This window comes from Tiliqua scincoides, chromosome 1 (genome assembly GCF_035046505.1).
Source record: "Tiliqua scincoides isolate rTilSci1 chromosome 1, rTilSci1.hap2, whole genome shotgun sequence".
Lineage (NCBI taxonomy): Eukaryota > Metazoa > Chordata > Lepidosauria > Squamata > Scincidae > Tiliqua > Tiliqua scincoides.
Window position 1 is genome coordinate 55,211,682 of NC_089821.1, and position 14,133 is coordinate 55,225,814.

Sequence of the window (14,133 nt, forward strand, 5' to 3'; positions counted from 1 at the left end):
TTTGCTGCCCATTCTGCCAGTCTGGAGAGATCCTTCTGGAGCTCCTCACAATCACTTCTGGTCTTTACCACTCGGAAAAGAATGGGGCTTACTTCTGAGTAGACATGCCTGGGCTGGGCTCTCAGGTTCCTCTCCTAGCCCCACTTTCCTTGAAATAAGCCCCATTGAATATAATGGGGCTTACTTCTGAGTAGATATGCCTGGGATTGGGCTTTTGGTTGCACTCTTTTTTCTTAAATACAGGAGCAGGCCATTTGGGAGGGGAGAGAATGTGAGGCAAGTGATTCTGGACCTTTGGAAGGTGTGGACTAGTGAGGGGAGGGACAGTAAGAGAGGTACTAATTGCAATTATGAAATGGGGGAAATGTGTCTAAGGGAGGGGGTGGGGGAGAGGAGGAGAAGAGAAGTGTTAATTGCCTACTCCTGTATTTGAGAAAAAATAGTGCAACCAAAGGCCAATCCTAGGCATGTCTACTCAAAAGTAAGTCCCACAGGCACATCCCCCCCCCCCCAATCTTTGGCTTCAATCCTAACCACACTTTCCTGAGAGTTAGCCCCATTGAACAAAATAGGACTTACTTCTGAGTAGACCTGGTTAGGATTGTGCCCTTTGTCATGTAATGATTTAATTGTATTAATTATATTAATTCAAGATTAATTGTAATGTAGTAATTTAATGTAAGTAAAAAACTGGGAGTGTGCCTTGACAATTTTAGTGCCTTGACAGTGTGCCCTGAGCTGAAAAAGATTGAAAATGGCTGCCATAGAGAAACATGCTTTGCTTGCATAAGGTCCAAGTTCCAGTTCCTAGCATCGCTAAAGTATTTCAAGTAGCAGAGCTGAAAATAATATTTGGGTGAGACCTCAGAGAGCTACTGCTAGAAGAAGCAGCCAATAATACAATCAGTTCTTGTTATCTGCTAGGATTAGGTACAAGGGGAACTATGGGGGGGGGGAAGAGGTGCCATCAGAAGAATCCAGCAGAGACCTTTGGGAAGTCAACAGATGCAGCAGGAAATGCTAGAAAGATCTCTGAATGCTGCAGAGATCTTCCAGAGGGTGCAGGAGCCTTCAGAATGGTGTCTTCAACCAGCGCAGAGCCCTTTAAAATTGTTCTTCTGCTGGCCATTTTAAAGGGGTTCACGCTAGTTACAGGCACCATTCTGAAGATTCCTGCAGCATCCGGAAAGTCTTTGCATAGCAGATCATGAGACCGGTGGCATGGATAATGAGAGATGGTAGCAATTATGCCCCTCATGGATAAGCAAATTTGCAGAGAGCATGTAAAGAGAACCGACTGTATATTCAATGGATCAGTGGCTGGAAAACAAAAATACCTTTCCCCTTCTTTAAACCCTGCATCCTACAATGCAGGCTTATAGCCCACACTGTTCTCAAATGTTTGAGGGTGCTTTGTTGCAGGGATGGGCAAGTCAACTGTGACTTGACTGAAGTCGAGTCACAATTCTCCGCCCCCCATGGACTCAAAAACGAGTCATAACAGGGGCACTTTATGAGTTGCCCAGAGTGTTCCCTTTAAAAAGCCTGCCATGGAAAGAAAACCAGAGTTGCTACTGGGGTATGTGTGTGTGCATCTGAGATCTCTTTAAACATACCCCTGATGTCCCCACCCATCTTTAGACAAGGCGGGAGGGGTGCGATGGGCTGTGTGGGAGCAGAGACTGAAGCTACAAGAGGAAGGGGGGCAAAACACACAGCAACTTTGAGGTTTACCAGAATGACTCAATCCTTTGCAGCTGTACTAAGAAGTAGTCCCACTTGTACTGGTTATTCAATGGGGCTATCTCCTCCCAAGTAACAACTGCGCTCACAGCAGCCATGTGGTTGGAAAGCGTGATTACTATGAACCTCCCTCCCGCTTCCCCACAGCCTTTTTCCCTAGGCTTCTCCAGCCAATTCCAAGGAAAGAACCCACTTGGGCCCCTGATCTCCCTCACCCAAAGAAACAAATTAGACCACCCATCCTTTGTCCAGTGATCATTGGTTCCTTCTTTCCTATCAGAGATGGGCAAAAGAGCTCACTACTGCCTCCCTTCTGCTTGATGCAAAAGCAAGCATTAACCCTTCCCTGCCTCTTGGCTGGAACCTCCCTGCTGCTTGCCAGGTTCGAATGATGGCCCCACAAGATCTTTCATGCCGCAAAAAAGTAAGCAAACACACCCAGACAGAGGCTTGAGTCTGCATGCATGGGAACCGAGTGCAGAGTCAGTGGCCTCAGACTTGAGTCAATTCTGGAGTCATTGGTGCAGCTGACTTGAGTGTACATGAGTCAGTAAAAAACACTGATTTTCAGGACTCAGACTTGAGTCACCTGACTCGATCCCTGCTTTGTTGAGTGAGACCACGGAAAGAATGCTTAGGAATCATTTTCAGCCTGATCCTATCCTGCTGCCCTGCTGGAAGAACTCTGCCCTGCCAATGGAAGCAGGTGGATGTCAGCAGAATGTAGCTTCCATTGGTGAGCCCTGTGAAGCTGCTAGTAGCCTGGTGCGCTGACCAGTGCAGCTGACTGTATCTACTGATGCTGGTCAGTTGGCAGTGGGGGTGAGTGGTGGGCAGAATGAAGCAGGGGAAAAGCAAGATTGATGGAGCTTCTGGATGGGGAGGCGGTGGGGAGAGAGGCAGAATGAGTGATGGAGAGGGTGGGTTCTGTGGCACTTGCATGTGGCTGTATCCTATTGCCTTCCTTTTCCCCCACCCGTACACTTCTCAGCCCTGTGCAAGCAAAATAGCTTTCCCCAGTTTACAGGGAGGGGAGGAGATTAAGGCTGGAAAGAGGGGTTGGCAGCAGTGATGTTGCTGATATCTGATCCCCCTTCCTAGCCTCAATACGCCTCCCTGGGTCCACTTGGACCTGCACCAGAAAAGTACAGGTGCAGGTCCAAGTAAATCCAGTGGGACAGTAAAGGCTTATCACTGGGCAAAGGAACAAAAGTTTCCTTACCAAGAGGAGACCTCCTGTAGGATGCAGGACATGCTCTGGTGGCACAGCTGCATCAGTGGGGAGATTTAGGTAGGATTGGGCTGACAATCCATACTGCAAAACCTTGCGGACCTTAAGTTTTCAGGAGTCTCTCTACCCTATAAGGAAGAAGCTTCTAAGGAGCACCAAATCTTGCAAAGGGAAGTCAGTGGGTCTTCAATATGTGACAGTATGTGTTCTGGCTCTGCTTTCTCCTGCCCTCACCCCAACCAAAGTCAAGATCATTTTATATGGATTAGATTGAATTCAGATGAATGGCTGTGCAAGTCCAAGTGGACCCAGGGAGGTATATTGAGGCCAGGAAGGGGGATCAGATATCGGCAACAACACTGCTGCCAATACCAACCCCCTTTCATGCTTGAGAGGCGTAGCATGAATGGACACATTCACACAAACCATAGCACAGTTAGATGCAAATTCAAGGCAATCTTGAGCTTGTTCACCCTTGCTACAGCTCATAACCTAGTGACCCTGAAATATAATTTCATCCTTCTTTTATCATCATAATTAATATAGTTGAAGACTGATGATTTCCTGTGTGTGAGTAGAATATATTCTAAAACTATGCTTACTTTCAAGTTGGGTGGGCAGCTGGTGTACAAGGTTTCTTCATCTGGTGCAAAATCCTGCCTATAACCTGATGAAACTAGGGAACCTACAGCAGTAGATCTTTCAGAACAAGCCTTGTGGGCATGAAGTGGGAGCTTTCTTGGGATGATGAGATAACATCATAACCAGCAAACAACCTTGCCTTCTGGCTGGGTTACCTTATCCTCTTCCCTTCATTTGTGATATGTGAACCTAGCAGCAGAAGATAGGAATGAGGTGGACCTTTGCCTAATATGTTTGCCTTAGAGGAGCTCAGCAGGGTTTTTTCTCCACCTCACATTTCCAAATGCTTAGTTCATGAGGTTGAAGGATTTATTCTTGTTGGTTTTTTTTTTTTTCAAATAAAGAGGCTTTCATTTTTATTTTTATTCTGGAGTTGATTAAAGTACAATAATACACATTTTTTACACCAGTCATGTTACATGATGTATCAGATGGTGTTAAGGAGACCATCAGAACTCACTAGACTAGAACCTTACTGACTGTCTCTTTGAAACATTCCTTGTAATTTACAGAAGTTGTTTTGCCTCTTCATTTCCTATCTGGATAACAAGAATACAGTCCTTTGCACAATTTCCAAGCCCCTCACATTACCAATCTCATAAAAAAAAAAGATACAAATAGAAAAATAGAAGGTTAATCAAGTCACTGCAAAATATATAATCTGGTACTCCCCAGCACATTCACTTAAAATAGATACAGATACCTAAGATAAGAATATTAAGCCAATGATGAGTTAATAATAAAAATCAGAAATGGTCTCCAGACATCCATTTGCTGTGCATAATTACCTTTCTGTTTTGGATAAATGATCTGTTAATGCCAGTACTTTTTCCATCCTCTCTCTTATTTTGGGGAGCTTGCTGATTTTTCCATTTATTGGCGCACACACATACACACACACACAAACCCAAAACCATTGTGCTGTAGTTAATAAATATTAATTATTATTATTATTATACTTTATTTTTACCCCGCCTTTCTCCCCAAAGGGACTCAAGGCGGCTTCAAATATAAAATTGGTTCATGTAATTTTACTGGTCATTTTCACAAAATGTAATACTGTGGGGTCAAAAGTCGGCTGGATTTGGAAAAGCACATGGATAGTTTTGGTAACTTCCTGCAATGTCTACCAGCCTGTGTACCACCCCATGTGAATAAAATCTGTCCTTGGTGCTTGGCAGGGTTGTGTTTCTTCCATTCCCATGTGATATATTTTGTAAATCTTTTAAGGAGTAAAATTATAATGGTCATTCCAAAATCAGTTTCTCTGAAGCTCAGAAGAGGAAAATCACAAACTCTTATTGAAAGTGCAGTCCTTACACCCTTTCACAATGCAGAGCTCAGTACTGTACACAAGTTCTTACTCTGTTTTGACATCTAAAATAGATCCAAAATGTTGTCCAAATCTGAAATAATCTGCGATATTTTAAAGATAACTTTCTTTTCATGTTGATAAACCAAAAGTTCAGAAGCAGCCAACTCTCTCAAATTGTTATATTTTTTGTTTCTTCTGTAAACAGGGTTGGCTTGTCCATAAGTTGCCTTATGTAGGGGGTGGGGGAGTGCACATAGAGCTAGGACCTTTATACAGAGCTAGGACAATCTAGTCATCATGACCACACACATTTAGATTTTCAGATCATCCCTGGCAGTGGCCTTAGGGGCCCTCAGCAGGTAGGCCCACCCTCCGGCACTGCTACTGGGTCTTGATGTAGCACTATGAGGAGTGTACAGAAAGATTGCAAAGAAAAAAGACATTGCTAGAGTACACTCTGCAAGACTGTGTGACTAAAACCTTGGAGATTAGTGTTTACTATTATACAACATATTCAGTAAGATCTTTGTTCTCTCCAGTGATGTGCCCTGTAGTAACCCTTGTAATGAATATGGTAATAGGAAAATAATGTATACCTGCTTCTTCTTGTTGCTCTTAGTCCAAGAATAATTCTATGTATCTGTGCCAGATTTAAAAGTGGACCTAGGAGTACATCAACTCCACAACCCTACTCTAATTTACCCTGATGAGTAAGTGCTAGTTTTTTTTTTAACCATAACAACTTTCACATTTTTTCTAAAATGAGAGATTGGAGCCTGCCTGGTGTGCATGTTACCTACACTGGTATAATATGTCTTCCTATTAGGTATTTGGAGGCTGCCCTCTCTGATGCAAAGATGTTGGCCTCTCTGCCGGCACTGGGTGTCTGCTGCCAGTGGTAAAGGGCCTTATGGCACCTTTACTACACCTACCACTGGTGGTAAGGCTGGTGCACTGCATAGGATCTGGCCCTTAAAGTCCTTATCTTAAGGGCAGCCATTTTCAATCTTTTTCAGCTCAGGGCACACTGTCAAGGCACTAAAATTGTCAAGGCACACTCCCAGTTTTTTACTTACATTAAATTACTACATTACAATTAATCTTGAATTAATATAATTAATACAATTAAATCAGTACATGACAAAGGGCACAATCCTAACCAGGTCTACTCAGAAGTAAGTCCTATTTTGTTCAACGGGGTTTACTCTCAGGAGAGTATGGCTAGGATTGCAGCCAAAGGGGGGGATGACCTGGGGGGGGATGTGTCTGTGGGACTTCTGAGTAGACATGCCTAGGAGTGGGCTTTTGGTTGTACTATTTTTTCTCAAATACAGGAGCAGGCAATTGGCACTTCACTCTCCTCCTCTCCCCCACCCCCTCCCTCAGGCACATTCCCCCATCTCATAATTGCAGTTAGCACCTCTCTTGCCTTACACTTGCCTCACATTCTCTCCCCCCCACTTACTCCCCCACTTCCAATTGCCTGCTCCTGTATTTAAGAAAGAGTGCAACCAAAAGCCTAATCCCAGGCATGTCTACTCAGAAGCAAGCCCCATTATATGCAATGGGGCTTACTCCTGCCGGGGCTTACTCCCAGGAAAGTGGGGCTAGGAGAGGAACCTGAGAGCCCAGGTATGTCTACTCAGAAGTCAATCCCATTATAGTCAATGGGGCTTACTCCCAGTAAAGTGGGGCTAGGAGAGGAACTTAAGAGCCCAGCTCAGGCCTGTCTATTCAGAAGTAAGTCCCATTATAGTCAATGAGGCTTACTCCCAGGAAAGTGTGAATAGGATTGTGGCCCAACACCCCTCCTCTGAAAGGCAAAGGCTTTGGGGCGCTGCAGGCAACTGTGGCAAGGAGAAGGGACTTCCTGGACCCTCAGCCAGCCCATTCTCAGGCTGCTGGCCTCAGCAGACTCCCTGGCTTCCTGCCTGCCTGCTCCTGGCTCCCTCTTCTCACTCACTCCGCCCAGACCTCCTCCAGGCTCTTCTGGCTGCCCAATCAGCACGTGGGGCAGGCAACAAAGGACCTGATACCCAATCCTAGGCGTGTCTACTCAGAGGTAAGCCCCATAATAGTCAACGGGGCTTACTTCCAGGTAAATGAGGAACAGGTTGCAGCCTTCCTCTTGCTGAGCAGCAGGAGATGCAGAGCAGCCGTAGCTGCTCCTTTTTCAAAGCTTCTGCTGCGTGAGGGTCAAAACAGCCACTTCTCCCCCGCGCTCATGGCTGCTGCCTGCTTCCTCTGGTCCCGTGGCACACCTGAGGCTGTCTTGTGGCACACTAATGTGCCGCGGCACAGCAGTTGAAAAACGCTGTCTTAGGGTGCAATCCTATGTATATTTTCCTGAGAATAAGGGCCCAATCCTATCCAACTTTCTGCTGCTGATGCAGCTGCAATGTAGCCTTGAGACATGAGAACAAATGTCCCCTTACCTTGATGAGGCCTCCATGACTGCCCCCCACTGCAGGATGCAGCGCATGCTCCATTGGCATGGCTGCATCAGTGCTGAAACGGATAGGATTGGGCCCCGAGTCTTACTGAACACAATGGGACCTACTTCTGAGTAAACATGAATTGGATTGTACTGTACATTACTTACAGTAGTACCTCTATGACACTGCTTCTACTGTTTGGTTATAGCACTCTTTGTCCTGAGTGTAATTTTTACAGTATTATTAAAAAAGTACATCTGTCTGCCCTATTCTTTTAGCCAACAGAAGTTGTGTATTCTAGCACTGCACAAATGAGAGCTGTGTGTTCTGGCTAGCACAGGGCCTTTTGTTTGCTACAATAAATGCTTCAGGAGAGGAAACTGTGGGCATGGCAATCTATCCTAGATGTCTTCTCCAACAAGAAGCCTGTATTTCTCAAGAATGATTCACAACCTGGCTCATGCTCCATCACTGCCATGCAGAAGGAATGACAGCAGCAGTAGTCAATTATGTAGCAGGCTCTGCATTAATACGCTGGAGAGTCCAGTGCTGTGAACAAATCAACATTAGAGCAATGTTGTATTTACCTCCTACCGCTCTGTCTCACACAGCACTCTGATTTCCAGGAACATATTTCACTGTTATAGGAGATATTATTGTAGTCTGTATAATGTGTGGGTAGGCCCTATTGTATTATTATCCTAGTGAACTCTGTGGAACTTGAAGTCCTGATAAAAGCCACAATGTTCACAACATACATGTAAGATGCTTCCAACAACACACAGTTCTCAGAAGTTTTTAGAGACTGTCCCAGCATAAGTGTGAAATAGAGATGATCTCATAATGAAATAGGGCTGAGGTCTACCATTGTGGCAAGGTAGTAACTATTTATGTACAAGTATGTTTACAATCAAGCTAAGTAGGCACAACTTCATTTTAGTTCTATGGTAACATTCAACCACCTGACCCACCATGAACGCCCTCCGCAATTACAAGATCTGTCCAGCATCTTCTGCCTTTTCCCTGCTACAAACTTTCTGTGCCATATCATGCTGCCGAAATGAGAATCTACTATTGCCAAGAGTTAAAGGCTTTCCCCTTATTCCAAAACATTGCTGCTGAAAAGTAAAAAGGAAGAAAAATTTTTCTTCTGATATTAGGTATCCCATTCTGACTTTTGATCTGGTGTTTCTTATGAAACCACTATGAGGACTTCAGTCTCCTGGGCATTTGTCTGGGATTGAGACAAAGCAATAGGATGAAAAATTGTTTCAGTCAGACATTCATGGCATGCAAGACTGTAGACAGTCAAAGAAGCAGGGCATTGAAAATACTTTTCCCTTCCTGCAGAAATCAGTCTCAGAAGAGGACAAAAAATTACAGGGGGTGTTGGCCCTGGCTCCTTGCATTCAGTCCTTCACCTACTGCCTATAATATGGTTATATGCACTTTGGAGCTTGCTTGTTAAAGAGAATAAAAGCACTGCACTATAAATCACCAACCCCCTTTCCCTCACCAAAACATACACTAACTAAATTAATTAGAGCAAGCTCCCCTTCACCATCACAATTACCTGAGAACAAAAAGCCCCTACAGCCCAAGTCTGCATTCTCTGGTGCCTCACAAGGACGCATTGTGAGAGCTGATTAACATGCATTTGCAGATACACACAATCAAAGCTAAAATAAACTTTTAAACCCAGGCCTGTCTCCTTTTCAAGAGGAGAAGAAGCGGAAGAGGTTGCATAGGGAGGGCTGTTGGGTTTGCCAGGTTTAACATTCATGATGTGACTCTACAGTGAATGGAAACAAAGTTGGACTGTAGCTGGCTTAAAAGAAACCAAACCAAACCAAGAAAAAACCCACAAAAATCTCCAATGGGGGGGGGGGAATTTTCAAAATGCTCCTTAGAAACCCAAGTGGAGTTCCAGGCATTTTCAAATGAATTTAAAGGGAGTGAATGGGATGCTGAGGGACTTGGCCAGAGAAGCCCACTCACCTTTGGAAAACATTGCATATGAAAAGAGCACCAAAGGGAAGGAGGGAAGAGTCATTTCTCTCTTCTTTTTTTCAATTCACTCTCCACAGACATAGGCTGTGGCCATTTCCTTCCATAGAAAAGAGAAAAAATGCAATATGTGAAGGGATATTTGTCATTTTAAATGAACACATAATAACCTGAAGGTCATGCAGAGCAAAATATGAAATGGCCTCAGTAAACTTATAGGACAGATGTGTGGGTTCGGTGCATACACTCACACACACACTAGCAATTTTTAGCCACTGTGCTGTTGCCACATTGGTGTGCTGCAAATGGTCTGCAGGTGGGCCACAGGAGATTGGGGAAGGGTAATTTATTAGTGGGGCCAATAGGGTATGTGAGCCTGCACCTGTAGTGTGATGTGCCTTGTCAATTGTAAAAAAAAACAACTGATGGTGTGTCTTGACAATGTACCATGAGATGAAAAAGGTTGAAAAACCCTGGCCTAGACGCAACAGCCTGATGCTTAAGGTAAGACTATTGCAAGGACATGGAAAACTTCGCAGCTCTCAAATGTTTAAAGTAGCTCCAGACCACCAAATACGTTTGAGGGTGCTTTGTTGCAGGATGGGCAAGTCACTTTGCTTTCACATCCTTGAATGGCTCTGGAGGTGAGGGGGAGGGGCCACTTTACACAGGTGTTCAGGCACCTGAAAAACTTTGCATTTCCCCCCCCCCTTTGCAGGAATGCCAGTGACTTATGTTGTTCCAGGAACCTTGCTCCCTACACTTATTTGTGAGTATGTGGGTGTGGCTTTCATGAGCAGCATCAGATTTCATGGCAGACCTGAGAGAAACACATAACAAGCATCCCCATGCTTGCTGAAGTAATCTGATTTGATGATATCATACTATTGTCTGATAGGTAACATTTGTAGCTCAAACTATCCTTTCCCCCCCCCCCTGCAGCCATACCAAAAGACATGTACTGTATCCAGTGGGGAGGGGGAGGAGTGGGAGGCTTTAGAAGGGAAAGGAAATTCTCTTTCAGCCCTGCAGCCCTTAAATATAGTTGGTGCAAGTCCAAGGAGAGGAAAGGGGCTTGAAGGTTGCTGCCAGAAGGGATAGGATCTGCTGCACATCATGGCTGCTGGATCCATAGCCCACAGCCTCCCTGCCCACCGTTCCTTCCCCCTCCCTGCCCAGTTTCACATCTCCTGCCCCCATTCTGCCCTCTCTGACCCCTCCCCACCTCCCTGCCACCTTACTTTCCTTAGCAGGTGGCTGGTGATCTGTCAACACACACGGGAAGGCTCTGGCCTTCCTGCAGTGCTCTGGCAGCATGCTATTTGGTGCACTACTAGAGGATGTTTTACAGCTGTTTATTTGTAGTTGCCACTGGTGGAACGCACATTCTACTGGTAGTGTGGCCCAATAGGATTGGGTCACTCTATCCAGCCCATTTTACCTAGACAGACTGGTTTGGCTGCCCAATTGATAGGCACATGCCAAACTCAGTAGGAGGCTTGGCTACTCCAGACATGAAAGAGAATCCAAATTCGGCACACGACTGTCTATGAATGACATTTTCAAACATGATTGAGTGGTGCCTGTTGTATTGCTCATTCCTAATGGCTGAGACATCTCTTCTGCACTGGCTGTTCATTGGCGCTGCCCATGCCTCCTGTTCAGTCCACCCTGGCTGTGCTTCTCTGGCTGCCAGGGTTGGGGCTGATTGGATCCAGGGATTGGGTCCTTGGACATCACATCGATGATGTCACATGAATGACACACCAACTTCAAGGCAATGGAATATGGATGTCATACAGATGACATGCTGACTTCACGGTGATGACATACATACCTCACACATCATGGGAATGATATTCTGCTATCAGGACACAACTCCATGGATAATAGGCTGTGTCAGTGTGCCCACAGATATCAGGGTGTTATTGGGAAGGGCTATGACAGTGTTGCTTTGTCAGGATAGGTGTGGCATTTGGCTCTTGTTGGACTAGTGTCAATATGTTGTCAGAATGGCATTTTCAGGATATGGACAGGATATGATGCATAGTGTGTGACATCAAATAGGGGCCCTTAATGGGAGATATAATAGAGACTTCACATATCGGAAAGGCTGTCACATAGAAGGGGAGATCTGACTTTCTGAGGGCAGGACCAGAACTAATGGGTTGAAATTACCGGGAAGTAGATTTAGGCTATAAGTGAGGCAAAAATTCCCAACTGTAAGAGCTGTCCAGCACTGGAACAGCTCTGGCTCTCTCTCGTTGGAGGTTTTCAGGCAGAGGCTGAATGGCCACCTGTCAAGGATGATGTAGCTGCCTGCACTGAACAGGGAATTTAACTCGATGACCCAAACTCTAGTATGCTGATTCTATTACTTGAATTCAAAAAAATCCATATAAACCTCTGATGCGAAACAAAGAAGAAAAAGCATGTCAGCTGAATCTGAAAGATATTTGTGACAAAGAAACATGTTTGTGTTGTGTATATGATGGGAAATTCCTTTACAGTAGCGTAGCCAGGGGTGGCATCACAGTAAGTATTGCAGGTGCCACAACATGCTGTCACCATAGGCAGGGGAGGCAGTGCCTTTCCTGACACAGGGCCACATGTGACCCAAGCTGCCCAACTCTGGTCATGTTCGGAGTTGTTCTGAGGACCAGAGAGACTGTTTGAAAAAAAAACAGGAAAAAACTGGTTTGCAGAAAAAAAACTGGTTTAGGAAAAAAAAACTGGAAGTACCCTCCTAAGGCCTTCTGGAGGCCTCAGAAGGCATTCTGAGGGCTGGAGAGGCTGCATGCAGCCTCTCTAGCCTTCAGAATACCTCTGGATGCAACTGGAGTGGTCACATCTGGATGTAACCCAAAAGTGATGTCACTTCGTGTCATGCTGCTTGGTGGCAGTTGGGCCTCACTGGTAAAACTATCACCACATGTCCCTGCAACACACCATGTAAGAGGTGCCTCCCACTTGCCATCGGAGCCATTGGGGCAGCAACGGCAATGCGCAGGTGCTCACAGTTCAGAACTTTTGAGGCTACTACAATGGAATGGAACATTCTATCCCATACAGTAGGACTTTTCAAACTGGGGCATTGCGACGCCCCAGCATGTGGGTCCTGGCCTCTGCCCCCTTAAGGGGTGGGGGCAGCCAGGAGGAAGGGAGGAGGCAGCAATCCCCAGGATTGTGTCCCTCAGGGGGCTGCAGGGGCTTGGGTGCACTTACCAGAGCCTCCTGCAGCCTCCTGGGGGTGCAGGGAGCCCTGCGCGACTGTCTGCAGGGCTCCTCGATACTTTAGAAGTGAAAGTGGAGCATGATCGCTCCACTTTCACTTTTGCAGCTTTGGGGAGCCCCGTAGACAGTTGCACAGGGCTCCCTGCACCCCTGGGAGGCTGCAGGAGGCTCTGGTAAGTGCACCCAAGCCCCTGGAGCCCCTTGAGCGGCACGATCCTGGGGATCACACCGTTGCCTTCCCCCTGCCCCTGCAAGGACTTAGAGCAGTTTTCAAACTCCTGGAGAGTTTGAAAACCACTGCCATACAGGTTTATTCCCACCCTTCGATATACCCAGTCTGGTGTTGCTGCAACCAAACCTGATGCTGGTGCAATGGAATAGAATGTTCCATTACACCATGCTAGTGTTGCTGCAAACATGCTCTGTGCAGCTCAGAAAACTCAGGTGAATGCTTGTGCACTCTCTCTCTCTCTCTCTCTCTCTCTCTAGGACCTCTATTTGCCTCTCAGACTTGCTCTAAGGGCAAGTTTGTGACCGGATTTTCTGTATACATTTGTGTATAAGTTGACCCAAGTTTTTAGGATCAATTTTAAGACCTAAATTTCTCAACTTAAACACAAGAATATACGGTAAACAGTGGGATCCCTCAAGGATGTACATTGAGACCAAAACAATGCATAAATGATTTGCAGTTGGGGTAAGCAGTGAGATAACTTAGTTTAGAAATAACTTCCAGAGGGGTAGTTGTGCAACAGCAAACATAACAAAGGTTCTTGTGGTACAGTCATAAATTAGGGGCCCAATTCGAACCAGTGCTTGTCAGCTCACCACTGGTGCACACTGTTGCAAACCTGGGCCCTAGCAACAGTGGAGCACTGGCACTCCACCAGAGCTCTGCCACTCAGTGGGTGGGCAGCGGAGAAGTGGGGGGGCATGGGGGGAGGTGGGGAGGAGACATTCTGGGGTGGGGGAGGGCAAGAAGAGGGCAGGGAGGAGGTGTGCTGGAGAAGGGAGGGGGCGGGAGGGAGGCAGAACCATTGGAGCTTAGCTCCACTGGATCCTGAAGCTCTGTGTTGGGCTGTCCATCTGACACAGAGGCTCTGAATTCTATGCTGACCATCTGGTCACTGTAGAATTGAGCAGCCCCATTGCGGGGCTACTCGCTTTACCCAGGGGAAGGGGATGAAAGTTCTCTTCTCCCAAGGAGGTGGTGGAGGCTGCTTGGGGCATGCTGGATGCAGCGGCAGCCATTTTCAGCACTGCTACAGCCCCATGCGCCAGCAGCTCAGAACTGGGCTGTAGCACATTTATTTCCACCTAAGCCTTTGTGGTCTACAGTCCATCACATAAGGATAACACCAAATTATTTGGGACAGATTAAAAAAAACCCAGGCAGACAGTTAAGATCTCCAAAAGTAATTTTACACACTGGGTGAATGAACAACAAAATTGGCTCCACTGCCAGGGGCAATTCAGAACTTGATGTAGTTTTCTCTCATGGGAGTAATCCTTAGGACCCTGTGAGC